This window comes from Etheostoma spectabile, chromosome 8, assembly GCF_008692095.1.
Source record: "Etheostoma spectabile isolate EspeVRDwgs_2016 chromosome 8, UIUC_Espe_1.0, whole genome shotgun sequence".
NCBI classification, from domain to species: Eukaryota; Metazoa; Chordata; class Actinopteri; order Perciformes; family Percidae; genus Etheostoma; species Etheostoma spectabile.
This window is the reverse complement of record NC_045740.1, coordinates 20,852,865-20,871,579: the sequence shown is the minus strand read 5'-3', so window position 1 is coordinate 20,871,579 and position 18,715 is coordinate 20,852,865. Positions and strand designations below refer to the sequence as shown.

Below are 18,715 nucleotides of genomic sequence, written 5' to 3'. Positions count from 1 at the left end.
GAGAGTACAAGTTTCCCACTGGTCTCTCGAGGGGCCCGATGCCCATTCTCATGACTGGAGCATCACAATATACTGTGAGGTAAAGACAACTGGAGCGGGGCCAGGCTCCGGATATATCTGGTCCCCCCCGGGGCCTCACAGTCACTTGCCATGCAGTGGGAAGAAATGGGCTCACACATACTGGCTGCCTAGGAGCTGTGAAAAAGCCCCCTCCCTCCAAAATGAAGCTCTCAGCAAACACTTTAAGGTTGTGCTGTGCATAGAGAGTGGAAGATAAATCCCAGCATCTGAAGAAAGGGAAGCTTTGTCACTCTACGCCTCTCATTATGTTTTTCTAGATGGTTGTCAAAATGGATGCATTCAGTGATAGATAGTGATAGAGAGATGTGTGGACTGTCATGCAAATCTGGTTTATTCCATCTACAGTGTAACCTACTACACAGAGGACCCTCTGAGAGTGCTGCATGCTGAGACACATTATCTCCAATGAGTAGAGTAACTATGGCAAAACAATGTTCCCATCGGGAAGCTGCCTTAAAGCTTTGTGTAGATTCAACCCCAAATACCAAAGCACAATCAATAATCCTGATTTTTCAAATATACAACTGCCTAAAGGAAATTAATTGACCTACCAGTTTCTCAGTCAATTCTTCCTTGGAAATATATGTGTGTCCGTTGTCTGGACATATTCATGTATCTCTACCAGTTCTGAATCTACTCATCAAAAGCACACAACACACTTGGTGTTAATATATCAATTATAACAGGCAATATCAATGGAAGGGAACCTGACTCGGTATTGTCTTGTTATGGTTTATTGACAGGTAAGAGAGTGACCCCAAACAAATGTAAGATGTACCGAGTCACTCAGTAGTCCACTTGAAAGCTGTCTTGAACTACTTTCAAGTGAACCTAGCAGCAAGAATACATTCTGATCAAAGACAGAAAGAGGCACACAGTCACGTAAAATGCACATTGAAGGAAGCAGATATTTGCTGGTATTCACTCAAGTCAATTCCATGCTGCCACTCACCGGGCTTTGGACTGAATAAAATAGCTGGAGAGCAAAGAACTGATTCTTAAGGAAATAAATCAGTAATACCAAATACTGTGCCCATGTACAGTTTCGATTTTTGCTTAAATAAAGCACAACAAAGGAAAAATGTACAGTTGTTAAAGCATTTGTTGGAAAACACAACCTTGCAGTATAATATTTTACAGAATCATGCTCTTACTGTCATCAACAATTGCATTAAATTTAACATATTATGTTAGTATTTTAGCTGCAGTTGTAAATACATCATTACATACTATGTATTATCTACTATTGATCTGTTTAATACCTAATTCTTTGGGTTGTTATAAAGGGCCACCCTTGATGTGTTTGGGGGTTAACCCTTCCTAACAGCAGGGCAGGGCTTCAGTACCACGGTCAGTGACACAGCCTCAGCCCTCAACTCAGTTTGATCTAAGCTGTAGTGCTAAAGGAGCTGCTGATACCACATCGGATCCTGATAGATCATACTGTAAGGTTAGCAAGCGGCATTCAGGCATTGTAGCTACCAAGAGTCCTCTTGAGTTATACGTACCACTGTTGTCAAATGATCAGCATGTAACAGCATTCTACAAAATGTAGACAGAAGGAGATACAGTTTTCACAGGAATTCACACACACACACACACACACACACACACACACACACACACACACACCACACACACACACACACACACACTGGCCTCTGTGAGCTAAGTCAGTGTGCCTTTCTGTAACAATTCTACCGAAGAACACACATCTCCTTGATGGTTCCTGTCAATCCGTGTGCAGCAATTTGGTAAATGCTTCTTACATTGTGTGTTACAGCTGTAACACTGTATGCTTTCATCACTTCATTGTCATCCTATTTTACAATCAGGGTGCATCCTGGCAACGCATGATTGGACCTACTGTATGTGTCTGTCTCTCAGCATCCTCTAAGGTTTCCCTTTGTTTGGCTCAACTCTTTGTGTCCATAATGAGGCAGTCATTAGAGAGAGCCTCTGGGAATCCTGAGGCTAGTGTTGTAGTCTGTATAGGTCTCTCAGATGTGACCAGTCCCACTATAATTATGTGCTAACAGTTCCATTATGCTGGGGAGTGGTTGTCATAGGGCTGAATTGGGTGATTCCCAATTATCTGGATAATGTCTGCAGAGAGATTTAGTTTGATGGCATCCAATCCAACCACAATCCACTTCACAGCCGGAGCTACAGTTGGGTACTAAACCAGAAAGAAATACTCATTCCCACACGTCTTTCCTTTAGGTCTCTTTTTTGTTGCATTTACAGTTAGCAACTCTTTGGCATTCATATTACACGTCTCAGCTTGTATAACTCTCAGTCATTCCTCTATCATGTTCTTTCAGTGGTGTCCTTCAAAGCTGCAACCAAAAGGATTTTGTTACTGCCAGTCCAGAATCTCCTATCCCAGCCCCCATCTTTGCCTAAAGCTGCACAGATGAAAGGTCAGTTGAGAAAAGAAGATTATCCAGAGTCAAGTGAGTTTTTCCCCACTGTACCTCCCTATGACCTCCACTAACCAATGAGGGGCTGCACACCTAATGCAGACAAACTCATCTCTTTTCTCCTAAAGCCGCTCCTGTGTTCATAGCTGCTGCATATGAAGCAATGCTATCATTAGCAAAGGCGCATCTGCCTATATAGCAGCACGCAGCTTTGGATGGCTTTGGTCCGATCCCCACAGGATCTCATTAAATCTGCCAGTAAGGCAGGACCACCCCACCCCCTACTACAATCACTGCTATGGTACACCCACTATATTGCTGAGAGGAGGGTGATAGGCAAAGAGAGAGAGAGAGAGAGAGTAGACAGACGGAAGGGTGGGAGGAGTGAAACGGCAAGAATGCCACGTAAAGATAGATGTGTAACAATGTATGGCAGAAGGGAGAAGGGAAAAAAGGGGGAGGGTAGAAAAGATTAGAGGTGTGGCTGATGAAGGTAAGGATGGAGACAAAGGAACGGAATGGCAGAGGAAAAAATGAGTGAAGACGGAGAGAAAGTGTTGGACGAAGGCTTTCCAATGAAAGCAATCCATTGAAGTGGAGAATGAGATGGAGCATGTCTCTATATAGTCAGTACATGAGTGGCTTCTGTGTTATCAGGTTATCTGTGGATACATGAAAAGCTGACATCTGTTTCGGGCAGCTGGGAAATGGGATTAGTGCACAAATCACATCTCATACATCACTAGACTCACCTGCCACACTCTCAAATATAAATATGCGTTGATGAGACATGCGCTTACTCTCCCTGTCTAAACCCGCTCTCGCTCACATTTTGTGTACAAGTACAAATACATGTCAATGCAAGCATGTGCGCACATACAGACTGTGGTCATAAATCTCAGTTGGTCCGGTCCTGTGGTGTTCGAGGCAAGGTGAGGGGGGTTACTGTCCAACTAAGGATTTGCCAATAAGATGGTTGAGGAGAATGGATAGTCTCTCACTAATTAAACACATGAGTCTGTAGGGACTGAGCATAGCTTGCAGAAGTGGCCAAGCCCTGCTCTCGTCACACCACCCAGCAGTGATGACAGAAAGGGCATTCCTGCACACCAGTGATGGGAATAATGGAGTGATAAATAACGGCGTTACTTTTTTCAGTAACAAGTAATCTAATTGATTGCTCTTCCCATCTTAAAAACGCTGTTACCAATACTGCTGAAAAATGCGGGGCTTTACTATAATTGAAGCTGTTTTTTTTTTCATCAGACCAACTAGATCTCTGAGCCGAGAGGCAAAGACTTTTTTCTTCCTCGGTTAGTGGGCCGTGCACGAGACAAGCGCATACATACTGACGATTGGCTGAGGTTGAGTACAATTTCATGGTAAGCCAATCAGAGGTAGAGTCGGGGGGTGTTCAATAGAACGCATAGTCAGAAACGCAACCAACAACACAAGTGAGTCTGTCAACGAGAGACAAGTATGGCTTATGGTTATGAAATCAAGGGGGGGGGGGACTTTTCCTGCTAAAGATTTGGTCAGAAAACACAGGCACTATGACTCTAGAGTGGCTACTCGCTCCGAAGCTAATCACTGTCACTTTCTAACTTCTCATTCACTCTATCACCCACCCACACACACACACACACACACACAAAGACACACGCTGGCTCGACGCACACACCAGTGCAAAAGTATAAACGTCAGGCCACTTAAGTTATTTTCACTACAAAGAGTGTATATATTTGTTATTTATTTTTGCTATAGTGCTTAACAAGCATTATTTAATTTTGCCCAGTTGTGGCCTGTTGAGAGGCAATAAATATCAGAGTTCCATAACATCTATTGTGTTATTTGTATCGATCCACTAGACATAATATCTACGTACATGGCATGTGATTGGAAGCTCGTCTCACCTTGTCCCACAGCAACATTAAAAGAGTTTAGATTTGTGTACAGTTTCTGTTAATAATGTATTGTACTAAGTGTCCATTTTATGATAATGGGATCAAATTTGAGCGTTTAAAAATTTACTTTAACAAAACTACTTTAATTTAATTAAAGTAATGCATTAGTTACTTTCTGAAGTAACTAGTTACTTTTATCATTTGTAACTGAGTATCTAATTTACTTACTTTTTGGAAGAAGTAACTAGTAACTGTAACTAATTACTTTTTTTTAAAATAACTTGCCCAACACTGCTGCCACACACACACACACACACACACACACACACACACACACACACACACACACACACACACACACAGGCTGATATTCAATGGACATTCTTTAGTGGTTATAGGGTGTGTGTTAGGTGAAGAACAAGACAAGTTGAAGCTCTATACAGTTACAAAAAAACACTAATGTCAACAAGGGAAGCAACCTTTTAGAGTTTTCAGGTTCATACTTGCAGGTCATTTTTTGCTGCAGGTAAACAATATTCTGTTCCCAGTACAGTGTAAAGTACTAAAAGCATAGTATCTGTATACTGTAAATCTTGCAGTCATATACTGCACTCTATACAACCAACATAAATTCCTGGGCATACATTACAAATGATGTGCCATATGGTATATACTGGCTGGATGCCATGCGATGCTTATTACTGTAAACAGCGGTTGAACCATATGTAGACATGGCCTATGGTGATGTTATCGCACGCACATTTCTATAAGCTCTTTATATGCATTGTACTTTTTTTTCTATTTGCAACACTCTCTGTCTGTGTATCGCACTGAGGAAAGCACATCACATCAAAGATGACCAGAAAACGACGGGGAAGCACATCAGGAAGTGTGACAGAGCTGACAGTCTACACTCATTCATTCTACTGTGTGCATTTCTTTTCCTCATTACCAGGGGCGGACTGGGACAAAAATTCAGCCGTGGCACTGTAGCCACACCGGCCCACATTACCACGCCCATGCAGCCCCACCCACGCACACGTGCATTCACTAATAACATTTGTGTACAGATGATGAAATAAAATAAGCAGTACCTTATGTAACAGATTTTTCAACATTTATTGTAAGGAAATGGCAAACACTGCTTAATACTTTTTAAAGAGCAAACTGACACATGCTGCTTATTTATGCCGTTTGTATGCTGTTACTGCCTTTCTCTCCAGTATGTTGTTCTTTGTTGTAACTGTCAGTCTTTTTCTCTCTTTTGACACTGTACATATTGTCTGTCTCGCCCCCCGTCTTTGTTTCGTTTTAACTCTCTAGCTGCAATCTAAATATGTTTTTATGGCTGTCTGTGATTATTCTTCAGGGTTTTTCCTTGCTCAGAATTGGCCTTTGGGGGAACATAAAGCAGGGGGGTGCTGGGGGTTCTCCCCCAGGAATTTTCAATTTCTGCATTCTAATACATTTTTAGGCACCAATTTATGGTAAAAATGTCTATATTTATGACAAAATTCTGGTGGCAGGTAACAATTCAAAAAACAAAATATAATGGAATATTATTATATTCAGCTTTCACATATGGGACATGGGCTGGATACGACAACACTTGACCCCAAAGTCCAGTAGTTCACTTAGCATAAACAGGGCTTTGTTAACTTTTTCCCCCAAGGGAAAAGGTTTAGTCCCAATTTGAAAAATGTAGGATTGACTTACATAGGCTATTGCTTTTACTGCTAAATTGTACAATAACACAATCATGTTATGGATACAAAACGTTGTGAAGTGTTATGTTTGCTACATTCTATTGATCAAACATTATCAGTGATGTATTTTTTTTTTTTAAATCTGACCGGCCCACATAAAAAAAAAGGCATTTACCAGAATTGCCAGATGGCCAGTCCACCTCTGCTCATTACACTCTCTCCTTTACATCTTTCCCTTATTTTTTTGTTTTTTCTTTCTCCTTCTCTCTCACTCACACATATATGACATGTCATATACTATATTAACTAAAAGACTTCATCTGCCTTCATCTAGAACTGTTGGGTCCTTGTAAATTATAGAGTGTGGTCTAGACCTACTCTATGTGTAAAGTGTCTTGAGATAACTCTTGTTATGAATTGACACCAGAAATAAAGTTGAATTGAATTGAATCTGCTATGCATGTCTGACAGAAAACACATTTTCGGCAGAGGCTGATATCTGGAAGCGTGGTCTTGTTTCTAGGCACCGAAGCATACGGGTTACCAACAAAACCCGTGGAGTATGAAAGACCTAGTGTGAGCCTGAGTGTTTGCCAACTGTTTTAGTGCAGCAAACTGAATATTAAACAACAAATCCAATGATGTGTGAAGTAAAACAACATAAAATAAACCTGCAAAAATAAAGACTGAAAGGGATTCAAGAAACATGTTTTGGTTTGTCTTTAAACGATTACTTTTTTTCACCCTTTGAGAAAAGCCCAAGTTCAACTTGTGCTCTAAACCTAAGTAGACTTCTAACACTGCCCATCCTGCTTTCCTTTCAGGACCCCTTCACACACACTGTTCTTTCAGAACCTCATGTACTATACACATGACCCTTACCCTAACCCTATCCTATAAATGGTTTAAAAATATGAGCTAAAATAATCAATTAATCAATTACCACAGAGGTATCCCTGCTGCTCCTCACTTTATTGTTCCACTTTCCACGTCACTATTACATATGTATATATGCATATGTATGCACTATATACATACTTTGTCAAACTATGTAAATATTTCTTCAGTCACAAACAGTGCTGGAATGTGCTGTTTCCATTGCCTATTTATGACAGCCTGCCTATAGTCACAGTTAATCATTATCAGAACTAACCCGACAGATATATTGGCGGGCCGATATTATCGCCCAATATTATCGGTATCGGCATGTATAATGGCTAATAAAAAATATTCATTCATCAGAATCATTTATAATAACAAATAAATGATACAGATAAATTAATGTTTAAAGAATATAAAATAAAAACAGACGGTCAACTATGTTACAAGTGTTGGTGTTGCATAGTTTGTCCACCAGAGGGCGCTCTACAGATTTTGGTACTGACTTTAAGTTTCATATATTTGTATTTTTATACATTTTATTTTTTACAACTTTATCAGAAGCTATGTTGTGACAATAAAACAAATTATTATTATATTATTTTAGTGAGAACTCACAAATAACTACAAATAACTAATGTTATGTTCGGACAATATATCGGAATATCGGATTCTGAAATAACCAAAATATTTGTATCGGTATCGGCCTTAAAAATCCTTTATCGGTCAGGCTCTAATCACAACCTCTGGGGGAAAGCTTTTTTTTTAACACGTTTCTACTGTTTCATCCCAGCCACAGCCAAATTCCCAGAGCACACTCGTCTTAGGGCGCTCAGAGGACGGTAAACCCACTTAAGTCAAGATGTAAAGCATACAACACAAATTCCCCGAAATCCTGGTTCACTGTAATCCTCTACCACTACACAGTAAGAGGAGCCAGGATTCCCAGTGATGTCAAGTTCAGTTTGGATACAAAAGGATTCTGTACAGTGTACAGTGTGTCAAACAGATATGAATATACTAGATAAATCCTAATGAATATATATGACATAAAACTTTGACAATATTAGCTTTTCTCTTTGTAAGACGGAGACAGGCAGAATGACAGACAGACAGATAGATAGATAGATAGATAGATAGATAGATAGATAGATAGATAGATAGATAGATAGATAGATGTAGCTCCTAATTAACCAGTGCATAATGTGGCGAGCCAAAACCCTCAAACAAAACCCTCTCTGTGTTCATCAGCCATTGAAGCAAGCCACTCTTGGAACACGCCACCCCTACTAGAATAATGGGCCACTTTACAGGCCTCCAAGTTAGTTAACAGACTCTAGAGCTGGGAAACCGCTAGAACAGGGTTCATGGGAAGGAGGGGCAATTTAATTGTTTCCTTCGTTTTTGTTTTTGTAACCCCCCCTCCTCTTTCTCTCCTCTTTTACTTCTGAAAAGCGGGCTGACAAACATGCAATGAAGGGGTTGTTGTGTGTTCCGCTGGACAAGTGGGTGAGGTAAACAAAACCAGACGGTAGGGTCTATCCGCTGGGCTCGTCAGGATGGGATAGGCTGAGCAGTGGGGAGCAGCAGCCATGCAGAGAGAGGATTGGTCCGGGGTCTGTGAAGTAGGAGGGGTGAGGGCTGTTTTGGGGAGAGGGGGTGAGGGTAAAGGGTCCCGAGTGAGAGAGAGCAAAGGGGGTTTTCCGGAAGAAGTTGGAGATGGACATGGGTGCTGAGGTTACTCCTCCGAGTGTGGGCATTGTATTTGGTGCCGAAGTTCTCATGCATGCCCTGCATGTTGGCTCCCTAAAATGTCTGAAAGTGATGGAGCTCTCCACGATTAAGTGGACAAGTGGCAGCTCTGCTCTGCGCTCCCACAGCTCAGGCTATTTACATACTCAAGGGGAACATTAATGCCGGCCGATCCCCCAGGACTGAACAAAGACGCACACAAACCTGCCTCAGAGGCCCATCGCGCACTTAATTGAGGATTTGTAGAATAGTTAGAAAGGGGCAAAGGAAGAGGAAGGTGGGTGAGACGGGGAGGGGTAGTGAGTGAAGGGCAATGACACTAGTTTTACTTAGATTAACTTTATTACATAAAGTTTCTGTGTTCCTGTTCCTGGTTTCTGTGATCCTTTGCTAATGGCAGGAGGATCAAATGTGAAAATGATATCTAGATACATCTTTGTCACCATACACCCTAGGCATCATGAAATCCTGTTGTTTATTTATTATTCATCCTCTACCTCTTTATTCCCTATTCACTGATCCTTCCATTATCCTCATTATAAAACTGTCATAAAAAAGCTCTTCTCTATAAAGGAATGATGTGAGGTTAAAAGCAGCAAGAGCAGCTCCTACAGGAGAAGTTAAACAGAAACTATAACTATTTCTATTTTCTAAGTATATTTGAAATGGTCTTAGGTTTATGTTGAGTCAAATGTCCAGTATTTGAAACGTTTAAACATTTAAAATACATCTCAAGTGAACATTTCTTACTGCTTAATTGTCTTATTTAAAGATGTGTGTTGAGGCATGAAGTTCAAAGAGCAATGGTGTAAACCAATGGTAGCTCCATCTGACCACCAGTGTGAATCTGTCAGAATACATCTTGTGACAAATGTTCAAATGAAGTCTTCTATTTGTTTTGAACGAATCACTTCATGCGCTTTGATCATGATTCTTTTGTTGCCCATAATGGACTGATTGTTCTCAATGGCATGGTCTTTGGTGCCAAGAGCTATGGTGCCAAGAGAAGGGGTCCCACCCCGTTTAGCCCCCTCTCCTCTTTACCAATCACTCTCAGAGCAATGTCGTGACTCCCTCTGCTGACCTGAATTCCGATGTAGCAGGTGCCAATGGGATGTGGGTGGTTTTGGGTTTTCAGGGAGGAGGAGGAGGAGGAGTAGGAGGAAGACAGTGGCAGTTGGGAAGGGCTTGGGTGGGATAAGGCCTTTACTGTACCACAGTAAACACTGACCCCCACCCAGTATATAAAATATTTGTGTTCTGTTGAGTCCTTTTGAAAAGAAGGAATGAAAATTGAAATATTGGAAACCATCAGAGCAGAACAATGTGCTGTTAACCAGTTTAAGTAAGTTCAAATTTGTTCAACTTGTGGAATCTGTAAGCGATTCGTACACGTGTGGGCGACTCTGGCCTTGACTTATGTGTGTACCAGATGAGACCAAACTGAAAATTCCCACATGATGTTTGTACTGCGACACAGCCTTTTGTATCTCAACATGTTTTCCTTCACTTTTACACAAAGTACTAGAAAGTTCCAGAAAGTAAATAACATCTAATTATAATAAAACGTCTGATATTTTAATAATACAACAAATATAAAGCAATCGGACTGCTTGCAAAGCACACATGTGATAAATCACAGAGTAGTGGTATGTTTTGTTTTTGGCTCACTGTTTTCTTCTCTTTATTTTCTTATTGAAGATATTTTGTGTATTTTTTATAATCGTGACATATTTGGTTGCTGAATTGTAAATTGTTGTTACTTTAAGGAATATTTTATTTTTATCCTATCTTTCATGCTATTTTGTCTATCTGAATGGGTTTTATTAAATGATTGTTTTTTTAATATGCAAGGGGAACATTGTCATGTCTTTCCTGCGCTATGAGCTCACCAAGGCAAGTTTCTGAAAACATGTATGTATGTATGTATGTATGTACACTACCGGTCAAAAGTTTGGGGTCACTTACGAATTTCTATTCCACTCCATTATAGACATAATACCAGCTGATCTGATTGGGTGGCTGATCTTTAATTCAATATCTACATTACCCATTATCAGCAACCATTCCTCCAATCATCCAAAGGCACATTATGTTTACTAATCTGATATCATTTTAAAAAACTAACTAGAAAAACGTTGGAGAACGCTTTTGCAATTATGTCAGCACATAATGTAATTTGAAAACTGCTGCGCTGGTTAAAAAAACAATGCAACTGATCTCAGCTGGTATTCTGTCTATAATGGAGTGCAATGGAAATTTCTAAGTGACCCCAAACTTTTGACCGGTAGTGTACATTTATGTATGTATGTAGATTAGATAGATTAGATTATACTTTATTCATCCCACAACGGGGAAATTTTGTTATTACAGCAGCAGCATTTTCTTCAATAACAGCAAAAAAAAAACCACACAAACAAGTAAACACACAAGAAATACAGGCAAACAATAGACAAGTTATTATATGGTAGACTGAAAGCAAGCAAAATGGCGTCAATTAAAGATATTTTAAAGTGGGGTTGCCATGTTGCCATGTACATGTATGTATATATGTATGTATGTATGTATGTACAGTATGTATGTATGTACAGTATGTATGTATGTATGTATGTATGTATGTATGTACAGTATGTATGTATGTACAGTATGTATGTATGTATGTATGTATGTATGTATGTATGTATGTATGTACAGCATGTATGTATGTATGTATGTATGTATGTATGTATGTATGTATGTATGTATGTATGTATGTACAGTATGTATGTATGTATGTATGTATGTATGTATGTATGTATGTATGTATGTACAGTATGTATGTATGTACAGTATGTATGTATGTATGTATGTATGTATGTACAGTATGTATGTATGTATGTATGTATGTATGTATGTACACTATGTATGTATGTATGTATGTACAGTATGTATGTATGTATGTATGTACAGCATGTCTATATGTATGTATGTATGTATGTATGTATGTATGTACAGCATGTATATATGTATGTATGTACAGTATGTATGTATGTATGTATGTACAGTATGTATGTATGTATGTATGTGTTTTTGCTAAATGACAAACACACTTTTGGAGGGGATGTTCCAACCCTTACACATCAACACAGACTCTATAGCGAAAGTGAAGAAATGCCTCGACCATGGCCAGCGGAGATCTATCGTTTTGCCGCACAGCAGCAGACTCGCTAGTGAATGCCTGTGTTTCTGTTCCTGTGCAGTCACACAGAAGTGAAGGGAACCAGGCTCTTTGTTTGGTCAACCCATGGGAAAGGCCTCACTCTGTTCTGCTCTCTGAGAACCGAAACACTGATTCTATAGGCAAGACTTAAAAAGAAAAAAAGAGCATGAATCCCACATATTAGAAAGATTCACACCAGGAGTAAAGTGATGAGGAGGAGATAAATCGCAATTCAAGGCCTGAAAAGCAAAAGGAATATGGGGGAAATCAAGTGCAGATACAAACGAAATGGGATGATATTAAGGCAATTAGGAAGGACTTAAATGAAAGAATCGGCTAAGGGAAGAGATAAAAGAAGTATTGAGAAAGTGAGAAAAAGAGAAACAGAGATAGACGAGCATAAGGGTGGTAACGAGTGAAAAGAAGCGCTGGATGGTACTTTGGCAGCTTCAGCGTGTTCCCAGGAGGATTACTCAAGCACTCGATGACACCGACTGCCAACAAGACCACAGAGAAGCTCCATGAATGGAAACCCACAACCACACACATAGACATCTCTGTGGCCGTATGATTATTGGTGTCTGTTTCACCTGTTGCCTCTCCTCCCTTTCTTTTTTAACCCAATTGTACTTTCATTCCTCCACTTTCCATTTTCTCACAAACTATCTTTCTCACCCTTCCTCTCGCTGTAGCTTAACCAGGCAGCAGCGAGAGAAGAGGTTTCACTTGGCCAGCCACAGACAGGTAACATATGCTCAATCTTCTTCCTTGTGTCCTCGCATGGGAGGATCCACCCTCTTTTTACTCGGCCACTCCATCTTTTGGCTGTTCTCTTTTCAACCAAAGAAAGAGTTCAATATTTTCCTGTCTGTCCTTCCCATCTTGTTTCTCTTTCTGTCCCTCCCACATTTTAAAGCCACACTCCCACTCTATCTAACACTTCTGGCAGTGTAAAATCTCAGTTTGTCTGGCAGAAACTTGAGCGTTTCCACATTGTTCTCAGATTCCGCTGCTTTTCTTAGGCGCTAAACTGAACTGACGAACATTATGGAGCGGTGTACAAAATATGAAGGCAGCAAGGAAAATAGGCCAGCACTATCTGCTGCCTGCTTGCTCTGTAAGCTGTCAGGCGTTATATAAAATGATAGCTAATTCTCGCTAGAAAAAACAGACCATATTATCACATTCTACCCACTGCATGTTCACATCCTATAGGAACTTAATTAATCTTTCAGCTTACTCTACAGTGTCATGTCTCATTTGATTTACCATTTCCAGTCATTTATGAGTATTACAGACAAATCCATCCGGTGGATTGTCCTCACATTATTTCTCAAGCACAGCCGACTACTTTAATCAGTCCATAAAACTGTTGAGATTGATTGGTAAAACTTAACTTCCACAGTGGAGACCAGTCAATGAAGACGCTATCAGGTAGCACATTGATTTTTCGTTACTTCCTCTTCCCTTCTCTGTTATTTAAACCTGGCTCGCATATCTCCACAACTAACCTCCCCCTACCTGTACGTGTGTAGCTCACAGTAGAACAGCTGAAATTAAACACAACTAACAAACACATGTTCATGCAAAAATACTTCCCTGCCCTGAGTACCCCGAGCAATGTCTACCCTAATTAAAGTATCGTCCTCACAGATGGCTAACATAACAGATTCCAAGAAATAGGATTTTGAACTTGTTTCACTTCCAGTGGGAGAACAGCAACGCTGCAGGGTTTTGTCAGGGCGTGGGATTGCCTCTGTTTGTGCATGGGCATGTGCATGTGCATGCATGATTACTTGGATTAATTTATGCTCAGAAGGGTTGACACTTCCATGATGGACTTTTGAATATTCATTTTTAGAAAGAAAAAAAAAGGTTGTAATAAACATGAATTGTTACTATGACAAAACACAGCTACGAAGTGACATTTTACAATGAATTTAGATTTAGAGGTGTCTCCTAAATGAGAGACTATAAATCTTATTATATTATTATACTATTATTATTTGTATTATATTATGACAAAAAAAAAAGAATATTAAAAAGAATATGTTTCCTAGAGCAGCATAGACAGCTAAACATAAACACCCAGGAAATCAGGTGTTTCTATGACATGCAGGTAAAAAGAATTAATAGAGCACTCCCGGATGAAAGTCTCTGCATAAATTCCCGTACACTAATGATGTTTTTCTTTGTGAACTAATGCAAAATATGTGCATAATGGACCCAAACAGACTCTTATGGATGTGGATATGAATTCTGGTTGTTGTGGCTGCATTCGCAGCATGTAACCATGTCACATTATAAACCGATAAACACTTACCGTCATTTGTAAATAAATTAATAAATAAAAATAAATAAAGAATGAAATAAAAAATCCCCCCTACAGACTTGGAACATGCATGTATATGTCAAATGACTCATCCTGCCTTTCAGCATGTATGAGCTTCTGCTGAATGTATGTTGTGCTCATTCATGTAAGGCAGCAAATGCCACAGTGCAGTAGTTTGGAGAGCAGCCTCTGGGAAAAGGACAAAACGCATTAGCTGCATGGACACTTTCCTTTACATATTCTCCAAGCAATTACACTGAAGGCCAAGGCCTCTTCAGATCCCAGCTCCGCCACACAATGCACACGGCACAGCCGGCTCCTCTGACCAGGACCACCGGTGGAAGATAGCACGGCCATTAAAAACCCAACACATACAATGATCTCTAGTCAGAGAGAGCTCGGCACCACCTCCACTCCAGTTTTCATGCATCAACATGCAGTTGACAGACTCATCCACAAACACCGCCTGTACACGGTTTTCAGTGGCAAGCCAAGAGTGATGCTGAAGGCGATCAACTGAGGGTGCCATGAGAGTTGGTTTCCATGGAGACATTGATGGTGCAATTGGAAAATGTGTGTGTGTGTGTGTGTGTGTGTGTGTGTGTGTGTGTGTGTGTGTGTGTGTGTGTGTGTGTGCATGCGCGTGTGTGTGTGCGTGCCAGTGCGCGAACGAATGCTCGCGTTTTAATATGAAAGCGGGAATGGACAGCAACGATTGGCTCAAGAGGTGGGTGGCGATAGTAAGGATTCTTTATCGGGATGTACTGTATGACTCTCTTGTAATGAAAAAAACAAACAAACCTGAGGTAGTGGACAGGGAATACCACAGGGAACTACTCCTCTGCATAAGCATCGTGCAATTAAAATATGCAGTAGACTCTGTCTCTTCCCTGAGGGCCGTGTACAAATTATTTTCGAGGAACCACTGTAAATCACAATGCAGACTTTTTTTTCTACTTCTCAGATCCAGCAAGATTAAGATTAATGTTAAGATTAATGTAATGTAAAAGTTTACAAATAATGTATTTACATTATGTATTAGTGAATCTGTAGTGACTGTGTTACAGTAGATACACTTTGTGAACTCAGGCTATAACTTGTAAGGCTTTTAACTGATTTATAATCAAAATTACTATATGCAGAAGCACAGAGGTAAATGTTAGCCGCACCTGGTGTCTAAAGAGAAGTCTAAGTCTAAGTCTAACTAAGACAGATTGCACTCAAGTTAGAGTAATTTTAAATGGAGTGGACGTCTCAAGTGTTTCTATGAAGCTTTCAAAGTTATAATCTATGGGACAATTCAGTTCAAAGCAACTTGTTTGTCTTTTGAAAACATCCAACGGGAAGATGTTGAGCGTTTGGCAAGTGGAACTCTTCAGTTTTTTTAAGAGAATGCTGCTTTGGGCACACACACAAATACACCATAGCCAAGAGAGTGAAGAAACAGGTTCGTCCTGGAGATTTTATCAATAGCGCTGACATCAATCTCTCGTTTGGCTGTCCAACAGACACATCTGAATGGTTCCCAGTGATGTAACTGTAACTGGCAGGGCATGAAGGTTAACTTACCATGCATCTACAGCATCTCATGCGTGCTCGTCTGAGGTGGTAGCATATGCGACATTGTGAAACCCGAATACAAATGTGATTAAAGGCAGCTCTTTTATTTAAAATATAGGCCAATGTAATGTGATGTGTAGCGCTCCGGGACTTGCAGGTTCCAGGTTGCCACCTCTATGGCTTAATCAATGAGTAGCCAATCTATGGAATACGAATAACGCACAAAGAAACAAATCCAAAAGTTAAATTTAAGGGAGATCTTCTGGTGGTTTTTTTTGTATTCTTAACTGGTTTACAAGCATGCAGTCATTTCTTAATTAAAACAATTCACAATTCATTTACATGTACCCGTGGCTTAAATTAAGCTACAAATGACGATCAAGAAGAGCCATGCATCTCCTCATCCTCTCCACCATTGCGCGTGCATTGATCCTGTTTGCGAGCTTAAAACAAAAAAACAGCAACAGCGTCTTACCTTTGTTGAAAACCACGATGAAAAAAGTTTTTGGTCTCGTCCCCTTGCAGGATCTTCCCGTATTCGCCTCAGAGGTGTTGTGCCACAGCGAGCTGCAGGGCGCACAGCGGTCCAGGACAGGAGCGCTTCTCACACCGAACGGAGGGCTTTTCTGTTCGTTAAATCCGAGGAGCTCCGCAGCTCGACGATCCCACTGAATGAGCTCTGCCTCACCTCACACTTCGGCGCTTTAGGACTCCCCCACCCACCTCCGCCCGTTTCCCCCCCTCTTTGTCTCTTCAGCATGGGAATAGCAACTCCCGTTGGTTGAGGATGTAGCCTATAACGTACCCTTCTGTCTCTTCTCCCTCTTTGTCTTCCTCTTCCTCTCAGCCACTCTGTCAAACGCACCTGGTTTGCAAACACGTCCAAGTAGTTGCAAAACCCGTTCACAAGAAGGTATAGTGCAAAAAGCTGGATGCACCTTATCTTGTGAAATAAGCAAATAAAGCATTAACATGCAGAGGGTGCTGCAGGTCCTCAGCCTCTCAGCCCCATTGCTCTAGCTTTGATGTTTCATGACCTTTATTGTGTTGCTAAAGAGTGCATGCTGAAACTCATTAAAGTTAGTGTTTGATTTTCATGCGTCCTGCAGCGTCTTTCTAATCTGTACATCATGTAGGCTACTGCAGGTCAAAATTATACGATTGCAATTCAACAGAAAATCAGTCAGTCAGTAAGATACACAACTTAAACTTAACACACATTTCTTTGAGAATTAATGGATAGCACAAGAACCATGAATAATGCTAGTCCAAACCATGGAGGAGAGGGACTTAGGAACAATGTTGACTCAGATCAGTACGATATGCCCCCCCACCCCTTTTTTTTGCTTTACTAATGACTCAGAGTGACAAAACGTGGCAACCATAAATCTTTTTTTGCCAAAAAAGACGTATGGTAGTCAGGTAAGGTTGAGGACAACAAGAAACAATCAAGGGAATGAAAAGGGGAAAATAATGGAACATTACTGCAGTATGTCTTTGATTCCTGTCTTGTGAAAACTCATCATACTAAGTAAAATATATTGTCATCTGTGATTTTTCAAAGAGGAGAAATGAAGGGAAAGAGGAAAAGTAGTTGGCGGGTCATTTTGCCAGAGGCAGAGCAATATTTTGAAGACTTTGGGAGATATTGCCAGGTCGACGGTGATATTTCTCTCTTGTAAGGCAACTCTGGACCCCGTTCTCACAAGATGATGTATACTCTAGTGGCGCTGTACAAAATGACAATGACTGTGGAATTAAATGGTCAATATGCCTCATGCTAGTCTGATTATCAAACATGTCCTTTAAGCCCTTATAGCCCTTAAGCCCTATAAGCCCCCCCCCCCCCCTTTACAAAACACATCCACTTCCAGCAGGCCATGTGGGAATAGGTGACATCTCAACAGTTACAAACACTTTTGCCTTAAGACATGTTCGGACAACACTCGTAAACATTCATTTCAAAGAATCACCGGTGTGTGGGGTAATGTTGTTACAGAGCCACAGAACCTCAGTGAGAGGAGTTTAGGGGGGTTGGATTGGTCATTAGAGCATGTGACTGTTTGCATCCTATTCACTACAAAAAAAATCAATGTTTATCGTTCAACCTACTAAAATCTGTCCATACACTGATGAGTCAGGAGAGAGCTCTATTGAGAGAGGAAAACCTCCCCAGATGGTGATGTAGCAGCGCTCTAGGTCATCTTGGAATGGCTTGTCAGACTACTCATTAGAGAAATTAAAACTCTATTGTTATTAGGGCCGCAAGATATATCAACTCAATATCGTTATTGCAAAATATTACGTTGCCCAATATTATATCAAGGGGTGCAAGATACGTTGACTCAATGTCGTTATTGCAATATATCAAAAGTGTCACAATAGGTATGCAATATTTTGTTTATAGTGTTCCTGTCTGTTGGCTGTGTGACTCAGTTGGGTTTGATTTAGGGCTCTCTTGAAATGCTATAATCATCGTGTTTCATTGGCCAGTTACCGTGTCACTTGCACATGTTGGTGCATGTCAGCGCTCGGGTCCACTACATGACAAACCCTAAGGTGAGTACCACGAGTGGGCATATTTCAAGTGACAGTGTTAGTGAAGAATAAATAGATAGATAGATAGATAGATAGATAGATAGATAGATAGATAGATAGATAGATAGATAGACAGACAGAGACGACAAAACTAAACAAATCACTGTACAACCAGTAATAATAGATAGATAGATCTATTATGTCAATAGAAACATCAAAAGTTGTGTCCTGTTGTTTTTATTTCTACTGTACAACCAGTAAAACATGTCCTGTTCTCTGTATTTATATATATTTCTACTGTACAACCAGTAAAACATGTCCTGTTCTCTGTATTTATATAT

The 18,715-nt window shown here is 40.3% G+C and overlaps 1 protein-coding gene across 1 annotated transcript in view; it reads right to left on the bottom strand.

The window, feature by feature from the left end:
- Nucleotides 1-16,573, bottom strand: part of LOC116694764 (excitatory amino acid transporter 2) — a 31,700-nt gene extending 15,127 nt beyond the window's left edge. Inside the window, exon 1 of the mRNA XM_032524640.1 lies at nt 16,312-16,573. The gene's annotated coding sequence lies outside the window, so the exon portion shown is untranslated. The remainder of the gene's footprint in view (nt 1-16,311) is intronic.
- Between the last annotated feature and the right edge of the window lie 2,142 nt (nt 16,574-18,715).